Here is a 12,091-nt window from a genome sequence, read left to right as displayed (position 1 = left end):
TGGGTATGTTGTCTATTCTCCAGCATGTGGATTTTAATTACATATTTATTTCATATCTATTATGGGTTATGTGAAAATGATTATATTCTTTGTTGCAAGTTTCCTTTCAAGTGGTATCAGAACTATGGTTTTGTTATTGTAACCCTAGATTGAATCCATGGGAATACATGAGAGGATAAAAGAGAGGGCAAGATATATAGATTTTGTAGATTTTTTATTGGAGATGTAAGGGTTTTGAGTTTGTTGTTATGATGGGATATTGGTATTTTTTTGGGCATGTGAAATTGTTGGACAAATGGATTTTTTGGATGTTTCATTTAAATGAGGGTTTTAGGGGGAGCTTACAGAAATGACCTCATTGATAAAAAAAGACCTCATCATTGGATCTGGGTCGATGTTTCCATAAATCTTGATATATAATATGCCCTAGTTTGGCCATGTTCAGAGGAAATGAAAGTTTTTTTAGTTTCAGCCTGTAATGATTGCCAAATTTAATCCCATCAGAATTTTTGTCACAAAATAAAAAATAAAAAAATCATAGTGAAAATGGTAAAAAGATTGTCTTAGTAAAATGACCATAACTTTCTATCAAGATATTATATTTTAGACTTCTTATAGGCATTGGAAAGCTAATTTAGAGCACTACAACTTGGTGTAGGTTTGGTTTTGTGATTTTGATATTTTGTTAGGTTTTAAGAGCCCAAAAGTTAGATGTTGTTTATTTTGAACACAAATTAGAGCATAACTTGGGCATACAGAGTCAAATTTTGGAATTCGAGTAGTCAATAAAAAGATCTTGGAGAGCTATACATATTGGTTTATATTTAGTACAAGTTTGACATGATTTATTTGGTGATATATTGATTTGAATAGTTTTTTTTATATATTGACTATGTTAACATTGTGATTTTATGACATCGTATGTTTGGAGATTTAAGATTTGATGTCATTGTATACTCAGTTCATATTTTAGATTGGTCTCATGATGATATGGTTATCAATGTTTGATTTGGATATGTATGATGACTTGTTGGGCCTACAAGTTGTGTAGTGTTATAATCACTCTATACTTATAGGTTGCATTTATGGCTTGGATATGGGTCATCTTTGCCTATTTATATTTCATTATTGATGCATATTCAGGTTGGTGGCTTGGATTTGGGTTGTCTATGTCCTAAGTCACATGATTTTCTAATTTTTTCTTTATGTAGAAGGGATGAGATGTTGTTACTAGGTATAGTCATGGTGGAGGATTGTGGTTGACTATTTTATGCTGATAGGTTGGACATATTGAGAGTCAGATGCTTGGTTCAGGGATGTCACCATGGTGCCATGGATTTTGGCATGACGTGATTGGATATATAGGTACATCCTTGATGTCCATTGGTTTGGATTCCTGGTTTGGTTATGGTGGTTTATCTTCTTGGTTGAGGATCATGGTTATTTGGTTTCTTTTGAGGAGCTCATGATGTGGACTTTGATTTCTTTGATGGTTTGATGCCTTGGTTGATTCTCATGGTTAGAGAATGGATTTTTCATCAAGATGTCATGGATAGCTTGGATACATGGTTTAGTAGGAGCTTGTGGTAGTGATGAGGTTATAGTACAAGATTAGTTCCTAGTTTGGTTTGTATCTTCTTAGTTTGGAGATCTTGATTTCACTTGGTACTGATACTTTGGTTGAAAGTAGACCTAGAGGACTTCCATGTAGGAGATGGGTTTTATGATCCCTTGGTACCATGGTTGAGTGGGAGTTTTTTTGGCATTGATATATTTATTGAGTGTTTGTAGATGTTGGAGATTTTTCTTAGATCCTATTGTTGTAGAAGCATCTTTGACATTTGCATGGTGCACTTGTTATCTTCATGGTGTGTGAAGATGGTTAGATCTTGAGGACTCATGGGGTTCTTGGTTATCTTCATGATGTGTGGAGATGGTTATTCATGGTATGTACCAATTTTTTTTCTTCATGGTGTGTGGAGATGGTTGCATCTTGAAGACTCACAAAGTTCTTAGTAAAGGTGTGGTTGATGCTTTCATTTGGCATGTTATCCTTGGTGTGAGGATGGCTTTATTATTATGTCATGGTATACTCTTGATACACATTTAGATTTTTTACATGTTATAGTATCTTCATATGGAACAAGTTATCTCTTTGGTTGAAACAGTTAGATCATGTTGTCATGTTTATGTTCTTGAGGCCATGGTTGGAACTTTGACAATGATCTTGGTTTAGTTTCTTGGTATTGATTACATTGATCATAAGCTAGATACTTCATGATATTTCTATGTTGCATTTGGAGTTGGCATATGTAAGAATCTACCTTAGGGCAGAATTAACCCAAGACCAAGGAACTCAAAACACAAGCACAAATTAGACTAGAGTATCTCCCTCAACTCTGATACCATGTAGGAGTTGATAAAATCCAACTCCACAACTTGCCAAGATCACCTGCATGCAAATAACCTATCAAAAGGAAACCAAGAAGGAAGAGGTGGAGCTTGGAAGAACCCTAAACGGACTTGAGGGAGAAAATATTGCAAATAAGAAAAATGTATTTACAATATGGCTTGAAAATTAGATGAGAAAATACAATGAGAGAGCCCGAATATAAAGGCCTCATGGAAGCTTGTAGAACAAGTTGGAAAGTGGTAGAAGATAAGGTTGACAACTAAGCACACTTCCACAAAAAGGTGGAACATGCTAGAAGGGAACAAACCCCCACATTGTCAACAAGTCATCACTAAAACAATTAACTACATGCATTAACCTAAGTAAACTTAAGTAAATAGAATAAATAAATAATTATTAATTATTTACTCTAACACCCCCCTTAAGTGCAACTTAGGGGAATGTCTTAAGCTCACAAAACTAAGAGAAAATGCAGAATGGGTCCTGGCAATGAGGCCATGTTAGGTACCCATGTAAATTGCAAAGAAAAGAAACCTCTGAAAATGGAGAAAGAAGGAAAACCTCATGGGAAAAACCCTCCCCCAAAAAGAGGTAACCTAGTGAAGGACTAAAGAAGCCTCTAACTAGAGGAATGTCCCATAAAACAGGAACAAACAATGATCTTGAAGAGCATCATTGAAGCATGAAGAAGCCATAAATTCTGTCATCAGAAAGAAACTGCTAATTTGAAGAACCTCCATGGAAGAAGAAGGAATGAACCGAGCGTTTCTATATGGTATATGATCCATCTCACCAAAATGCATAGGTAGCCAGCCACTACAATCGCCTAGTATATAGGACCAACCATTGAATACATAGCTCACACTATCGAACCATCAAACCAAGGATGCATTAGAACAATAGAATAACCCCCCCTTAATGTAGATGGGGTGAGATGACAGGCAATTGAAAAGGTGGGCCAAAATCCTCCTACAAAAAGAACCAAGAATGACAAGAGAGTGGAAGAGGTACAAACACCTATAAAGACATGGTCACACCGACACTGCATGGGGCAAAAAAGGAAGAGGGCACAAAAATGGCAAAAAATTATCCCCCTTGGTGCTTTATAAAAATAATGCAAGTAAAACTATCTCAAAATAATGTTCATGAATCTGAAATGCAAGAGTGGCACTTTATCTCAGTGTGTGTACATAAAAGTGCTTACAAATGATAGCTACAATGATTAAAAAAGAAAAAAATCTGATACAAAAGATAGTACAACCCAAAACAAAAGATCCCATGCCATGAAAATGATCCTTAGACCTAAAACACCCAAGATATCCACCATAGAGAAAAAATGCCAAAAACATGATAGAAAGAGCATGGGGTAGAATTCGAAGGAAATGACAACATTTCTGAAAAGATGACAAAACCAACTTTCCCAAAATATAATATTTTCAAAAAATGAACATGGGACGCAAAATATATGCTTGTTGGAGGAAAAAATAGAATTTCAAACTTCAACTACAAAAATTAGTATCAAAACTACATCAAAACCTAAAAATACCTACACCAATGTCTTCATCTCGAAACTAGCTTTTTGAAACTTCTTTTGGATCGGAAAAATACCTCTGTATGCTCAAGTTAAGGCCAAAAAATTGCAAGTAGGTTAAAAAAGACCCTAGAGAGCCTGGCAAAGGGTGCTGATGCAAGGTGATGTCATGTTGATGTCACCAAAATACTGCAAAAAAATTGATAATTTCTGGGCTGTCACAGTAAAAAAAATGCCAGGTGGCAGTGCCATGTGGATGCCATGTGGCAAGTTGCTGAGGTGGCAGATGATGTGGCAAGGGCCACGTGGCAAGTACCAACATGGCACCCATGCCACATGTCACTCGCAGGTCACTCTAAGTGTGTTGACTGTGCAAAGAAATGCCATTGGGCAAAGGTTGCAAGCAGACAAAGCACTAGAGGTGGAACCCGACGTAGTGGAGCTTAGATGGCGGCCTATGGTGTCACTGCTGGTGGGGGCGGTGGACGAGTGGCCCATCGATGGCAACTAGGCTCGGGTTGCCCTGTGGTGGTGCAACCAACTGTAGCGGCCTGCGCGCTATGCGTAGGCTGCGCGGTGGTGTAGTGGTGGCCACTCGGTAGTGTCCAATTTTTATTTTTATTTTTTTGTCAAAAAATCATCCGTATTGTTTCCTTTAAGGGGCCAATTTTTTTTCCCCATACACCCATAAGCAAAAATTAAATTTTTTTACATGAATCTTGACTGTAATAGGCCTTCTAAACTTAATGATAGCGTTCGTTTAGGCCTAAAGTTCTCCTAAAAATTGCTCTTCCCTTGGATTAAATAAAAATACACAAACAAACTAGGGTTTTTGTCTCTAAATCATGGCTTCAAAAATCCTTCAGCCAATAAGCAACAGGGAGGCTCTAATACCATGTAAGAATTTGCCTTAGGGTAGAATTCACCCAAGACCAAGGAACTCCAAACATAAGAACAAATTAGACTAGAGTATCTCCCTCAACTCTGATACCATGTAGGAGTTGGTAAAATCCAACTCCACAGCTCACTAAGATCACCTGCATGCAAATAACCTATCAAAGGGAAACCAAGAAGGAAGAGGTGAAGCTTGGAAGAACCCTAAATGGACTTAAGAGAGAAAATATTTCAAACAAGAAAAATGTATTTATAATATGGCTTGAAAATGAGATGAGAAAATACAATGAGAGAGCCCGAATATAAAGGCCTCATGGAAGCTTGTAGACCAAGCTAGAAAGTGGAAGAAGATAAGGTTGAAAACTAAGCACATTTCCACAAAAAGGTAGAATATGCTAAAAGGGAAAAAACTCCTGTGTTGTCAACAACTCATCACTACAAAAATTAACTACATGCATTAACCTAAGTAAATTTAAGTAAGTAGAATAAATAATAAATAATTATTTATTTACTCTAACAATGGATACTTAGAGATGGTGGTAATGCTAATTTCTCTTAGATTACAGAAGTATTTTTTGGGATAGTTGATACTTTCAGTAGGAAAGTCTGAGGGGCATTCACTTGATATGGACTTGAGAGGAGATTGTTCTTAGATGAATCTTGGTTGGAGACTTGGATATCTTGATGAGCATTCTCATTCCCCACTCTTGGTCTACTTGGTAGTTTTCTACTTGAGAGGTATAGCCCATTTTTTCTCTCAGGTGCATTATATTTGTAGGGCAAATTTGCCGTTGCACCAAAAGCCATGACTGTTAGTGAACATGGAACACCACATAATTAACCACCTATGGGCAGGGGAGTGCGTCGCATCACCCAAAAATCTCCCCCTCGACGCGCATACCAGGTGCTTACATGGGTCGGGAAGGCACCGGGGAGATTTGAACCCATGACCATGCCAAAACCATGCTCTGATACCACTTGTAGGGCCCATTTGGTGTTGCACCAAAAGCCATGATTGTTAGTGAACATGGAAAACCACATAATTAACCACCTATGGGCAGGGGAGCACGTCGCACCACCCAACAATATTTATGCTTGTCTTTTATGGATATGGATCTTGAGCTATAGTACATGAATTAGTTCTAGAGAATTTATTTGAGAGATGGTTTAACATTGGTTATCTCCATTTTCATATGTTATTATGTTGGTTAAGTTTGGGAGATGGTTTTATATTGGGCATATTTTTTAGATTAGGAATGATTTATGAGTTTGATCTTCTTGTGAGAGGCTTACATCCACGATTAGTTATATGGTATGGTTTGGGTGTTGTTGAGGCTTCTTGGTTGGGGTTTTTATGAAGGAGATCATACTTACATAGTTTAAATCTAGAGGTGTGTATAGAAGTACATGATACATGTTATGATTTGCATGATTTCTCTTTGGTCTTGGTTATCTTCCTAGACATTCAGTTTTTCTTACATTGGATTTGAGATTGGTTAGAGATTGTGATCACTGGTTTGTGTTCATGTATGTCATGTGAGAGATGACATGGTTATTCTTTTATCTCTTTCCTTTGTTGGTTATGGAGAGCTTCGGAGTATTAGAGACATGTTATGAGAGTTGTTTTTGTAGGTTATTGGTTTATGTGTTGTGGATATCCTTGAGAGTACATTGATTCACTTCTTTGAGATATTGTGAGTGGATTGGTTATAGATTTGACATTATCTTTTATAGTGGGAGCTTCTTGGTATATATGTGGTAGGTATTTCTCTTGGGGCTTGTGGTTGCAAGTTATAGATTGGATATGTTGATGATGTGAGATTCACTTGGTATACCTTTGGAGGTATGGATAGTTGGATGGGCTTAACACTTATTGTGGGTGATATTTCAGCTATGGATATTTTTACAACTATAGATACATGTAATTACCTTTAGATCAATTTTTTGTACTTGGCATTTCAGTTGGTATAGGATTTTTTGATCTTATAATGTGATAGGTCGAGTGGATTTCTCTTTGGATGCTTCTATATATGTCCAGTGGTAGTGGCATAATAGGAGGTGGCTTCACTCATGTTTGAGATGCTAGATACTTTGATTTTGTTGCAAGTACCAAGATGGAGCACTTTGTGTACTTTGATCCATGATGGTGGATGTGCTAGGAGCAATTTTCCCCTTGTTCATTGATGTGGCTATATATTGACCCTATGCAATGTATACAACAAGGGGGAGATTGTTGAGATAATGGGTGTTGCACACATTGCATAATATTGTTATATTGTAATATTTTATTTTATTATGCAATATTGTACCTAGATGGACATGCAACATGTAAAGATTCTCATGGGATATACTTGATGATTTGTATTGTAACATTGTGATAATATTTCATGTAATTATTTAATATTGGGAAAAAAGTTAAATGTCTAATATTAAATGTGGGATCAACGGGTTAGGTAGCACTTGGTTTTAGCACATGGTTTATGTAATACCACTTGGCAATTTTGTGGGTCTTGCTACTATATAAGCAGCCACAAGGGTAGTTTTAATGAGAAGGGAAAATGGCAAGAGTTAAGCATGACGAGGCTTGACAGGTTAGCCAAGGGAGCATTTGTGAAGGTAGGAAGCATGGCATGGGATGTGTGGATTCATGTTTGTTCACATAGATTGCTTGGTTGTGGCTATGGATTTGAAGGCTTTCATAGTTATATTGCAATGATATTTTTACTAAATAATATATGGTGATGGATTCTTTTGAAGGCTAGGTTTTTTCCCTCAATGAGGATTTCCCAAGGTATATCTTGTGTCACAATTTTTGTGGGTATGTTGTCTATTCTCTTGCATGTGGATTTTAATTACATATTTATTTCAAACCAATTATAGGTTATGTGGAAACAATTATATTCTTTGTTACAAGTTTCCTATCATATAGGATGGTACGATGACACTCACCTAGTGGTTGATACACCCTTCACTCTTGTCCTTGTAGATTTTGAGGTCTCTTGTGAACCTTTATTCTTTATATTTCATATTTTCTATCTTGGGGTTAAGCCCCAATTTCTCTTAGGCATTTTATGGGTCATGGTTTGTCTCCTAGCTTGGGGGGTGGTTCCTTAGGGTCCACTATTAGAAAGTAAAGTCCACCAAGATACCTAAGTGGGGGGGGGGGGGGGGGGGGGGGGGTGCAGGGGTGGCAATGAATCAATTATCCAACTATTAAAACATTTATCAATCATATTAATCCTTAACCATGTAATCAATATAATTAGCAACCATAAGAAGATATACATACACAATAACAATAGATATGTTAACTAGGGAAACCTTTGATCAGATGGAAAACCCTGGTGGGGATGGTACCCACAAAATAATGTATTAATATAAGAGTTCCTTGTAAGAAGATGAACTCTGTTAGGACCCAGTGAAATAAATTCAGCAAATATCAGTCCCTATTAGGAGACTTTGAATTCTTTCTAGGAGATTCCAACCCTATTAGGGGTTGTGCTAATCCTATTAGGATTTGTGCCAACTTTGTTAGGAGTTGTAGAAGGCAAATGGACCCACTATCCAAACAACTTTAGGAGCAAGACTATCAAACTCACTATCCAACTAGTATCTATATTATTTCTTGCAGAATAATAGAAATGAAATAACCTCAACTTATTCTCTATCCTCTTGACTAGACCAAACCTCATCTAATCTCAATACCCAATCACCAACTTCACATCCAAATAATCCCTTGGATTACTTACATGCATTTATCAACTTCACATACCACTTACACAATTCACACTTACACTCTTTCATCAATTACACACTTTATCAAAAGGAAAATAACCTTCCTTTATACCATATCCTAATAATAATTTCTTGAGTTGACCTTGACTCTTTCCTAATTATTATTAATAGGACCTCATTAAGATATTACAAAACATTACATCTTTTTGTAATTACAAGTCACCATCTGCTCAAAGTCTTTACAACTTCTCACATGTGTGACCGATGACCTTGCACACTTACTGACAACATCATCAGGTTTTTTTTCCATCACTATATAATTGTGCTTATCACAATTCTATCTATATAAGAGATACAATTCAATCATCAGAAACCACTCATAAGGTACCCTATCTTATTATTGTCTTTTGTAAAGTATGAATATCTTCCACATGTCTTCAAGTCTTTGTACACACACTTGTCCACAAAAATAGGGCATACTGTTGAATACATCCTCAAATGTACTTGACTATATTATCAATACATAGTTTGTATGACCTCATTCTCTCTCTTCTACTTTACCAATATTCACAAAAATATTGCTATGTTGACATCAATTACAAATGCAGTCGTGAATTCAATATGTCAATCATAAATAGTTTCTCCAATGCTTAGGATACTCCCACAAAGGAATACCAATAAAATTCATGCTAAAAATCTTCGCCTTTGGCATTGATGGTGATATAGATGGAGAACATCTAAGTTTTAAGAATACTAAATCAAACTTTCTTGCTGCTACTGCTTTTTTTTTCAAATCCTCTTCATCAATTAAATCTGAAACCCATAGGAACATTGCTCTATCTGTGATTCCTTATTCTTAGGATTGACATCAGTTGTTAACACTTTTCTCCATTGATATAACTCAATATTTCTCCCCATTAACATTAATAATTACATGAATGATTCTCCCCAATACATACATCTCCTACATACTAGTAGAATATGTTATCATGTACTCTCTCTCCCCCATTGACATCATTGATGAAGGATTAATTATGTTAATCATCTACTCCATGGCTTTAACCATCTCAAGTGTCCAAAGAAACTATTATATAATAACTACTAAGAGTCCTTGATGACTTTGCTCATATGAGATACTCCCCCATATAGGAAGCATCAACATTTAGTCTAGATAAACAATAGTTCTCTATACTACTGGATTAATGCATTCTCTACATCATCTATTCAGAAGTAGGTAGGGACATGACCCCAAGAATACCTCACAAATACTCAAATGTATCTTTAGGAAAAGACTTTGTAAATATATCTCTACAATCTACTCTTTTGTACTTATATACTCTAATTTGATCTCTTTCTCTACATTTCTCTCTCTCAAAATATGATACTTAATAGATATATACTTAGTCTTAGAATGCAACACATGATTCTTAGACATACTCAATGTACTTGTGTTATCACAATGCATGATAACAATTTTTGAAAATTCTATCCCAATGTCCTTCAACATTTGCTTCATCCACATGATCTAATTGTAATTGTTTGTTGTTGCTACATCCTCTACTTTTGCTATACTCTATGAAATAAAATCATGTTTCTTTCTCATCTAATAAATCAATCTTCCTCCAAGAAAAAATTCTCCACCTTTGGTGTTCTTTTTGTCATCCATACTGCCTACCCAATCTAGAATAGTATATGCACAAAAAGTAAAATTACTTGCTTTCATACCACAATCCAAAATCTACTGTACTCTTCAAATATTTGAATATTCTCTTTACTACTGCATAATGTGATTCCTTAGGATCAACTTGAAATCTTACTACTATCCCAACTATATTTTCTACATTTGGTACAGTGTGAGTAAGATATTGCAAACTCTCAATCATAGATCTATACTTATTTTGCTCAAATGTAGGTGTCTCATCTTTGTTAGATAACTTGTGATCAATTATCATAGGTGTACCAACAGCTTATAACTTTCCAAGCCAAATCTTTTCAATAAGTCTTTCAAATACTTAGCTTGTGATAAGAAAATATCATCACTATTATGTACAATCTGTTGACCCAAGAAAAATTTCATCTCACTAATCATACTCATCTCAAATTTATTCTTCATTTCATCAACAAATTTATCACTTGCTTCATCAATACCTCCAAAGATTATGCCATCAACAAATATCACAATGATCAACAATCCATTCTCAATTTATTTCAAATACAAATTATTATATGTCATAAATTTAGCAAATCCCAATTTTTCCAAATATTTGTCCAATCTTGCATACCAGGTTCTAGGTGCTTGCTTCAGACCATATAATACTTTCTTCAATTTGCATACCATATCCTTTTTTTTTGTCAAAGGAAATCCTTTAGGGTACTCAATGTAAACTTCTTCTTTAAGTTCTCTATTTAGAAATGCCAACTTTACATCCATTTGATACACTTTTAACTTCTTGCTTGTTGCATAAGCCAAGAACATTCTTACTACTTCAAGTCTGGCAAAAGGGGTAAATAAATCTTCATAGTTTATGCCTTTTTGTTGTGAATATCCTTTTCATATCAATATTGTTTTATTTCTCACAACCTCACCTTGTTCATTCATCTTATTTCTGAATGCCCATTTAGTTCCTATAAAAATCTTATCTTTTGGTCTAGGAACCAATTCCCATGTCTCATTCTTCACAATATGATGTTGGCAAAGGATGAATAACTAGAGCCAAAGGCTCACCCAACTATCCAAACCACCCTACAAGAGTTAACACAACATAAGAAAACACAAGGAACAACAACCAAAGGAGGAAGAAGAGATAAACACTTTTATTGATTCATCAAAACATCTTCTTACATGTCTTGTTGTAAGGCCTTCTGGGTTACAACCAATTACAAATACATTCACATTCAAAGATCCAACTGCAAATTCACACTTTTAGTTATGGTCTTAGAATTTCTCTTCTCAAAACTTGCCTAACTCTAAGCCTAAACACTCTATATATACTTGCCAAAATAGCTTAAAGATTATTCTAGAACATTACATAAGAGGAAGGCCGACCCAACAATGGTCTGGATACATCCCAAGAAAAGATCTTAACATAAATGTCATGATCAAAATAAATCTTGCAAGTTGACTCACAGAAATTATGTCCAAATGCTGACACTCAGCATACACTAGATAACTCGGCACATGAAGAGTCACTTGGCATACACTAGATAACTCGACACATGAAGAAATTTCTACAGTAACTCAGCACATGAAGGATTTGCTAGGCACATGAAGGAACTACTAGGCACATGAAGGAATTGCTAGGCATATGAAGGAATTGCTATGGTAACTTGACATATGAAGGAATTGCTAGGCACATGAAGGAATTGCTACAGTAACTAGGCACATGAAGGAATTGCTAGGCGCCAACTTGCAGAATGAACAAAAATGAGCAAGATAACAAGGCAAGCCAGGATGCTCCTACATCAAACAACCAAAGTTGAAAGAAATGATTTCCTTGAATCATTGAGATGTCACAACC

The sequence above is a fragment of the Cupressus sempervirens genome, chromosome 5 (genome assembly GCF_028749045.1).
Source record: "Cupressus sempervirens isolate cs-2001-9-10 chromosome 5, ASM2874904v1, whole genome shotgun sequence".
Lineage (NCBI taxonomy): Eukaryota > Viridiplantae > Streptophyta > Pinopsida > Cupressales > Cupressaceae > Cupressus > Cupressus sempervirens.
The sequence above is the reverse complement of the archived record's forward strand: the minus strand, read 5'-3'. Positions refer to the sequence as shown.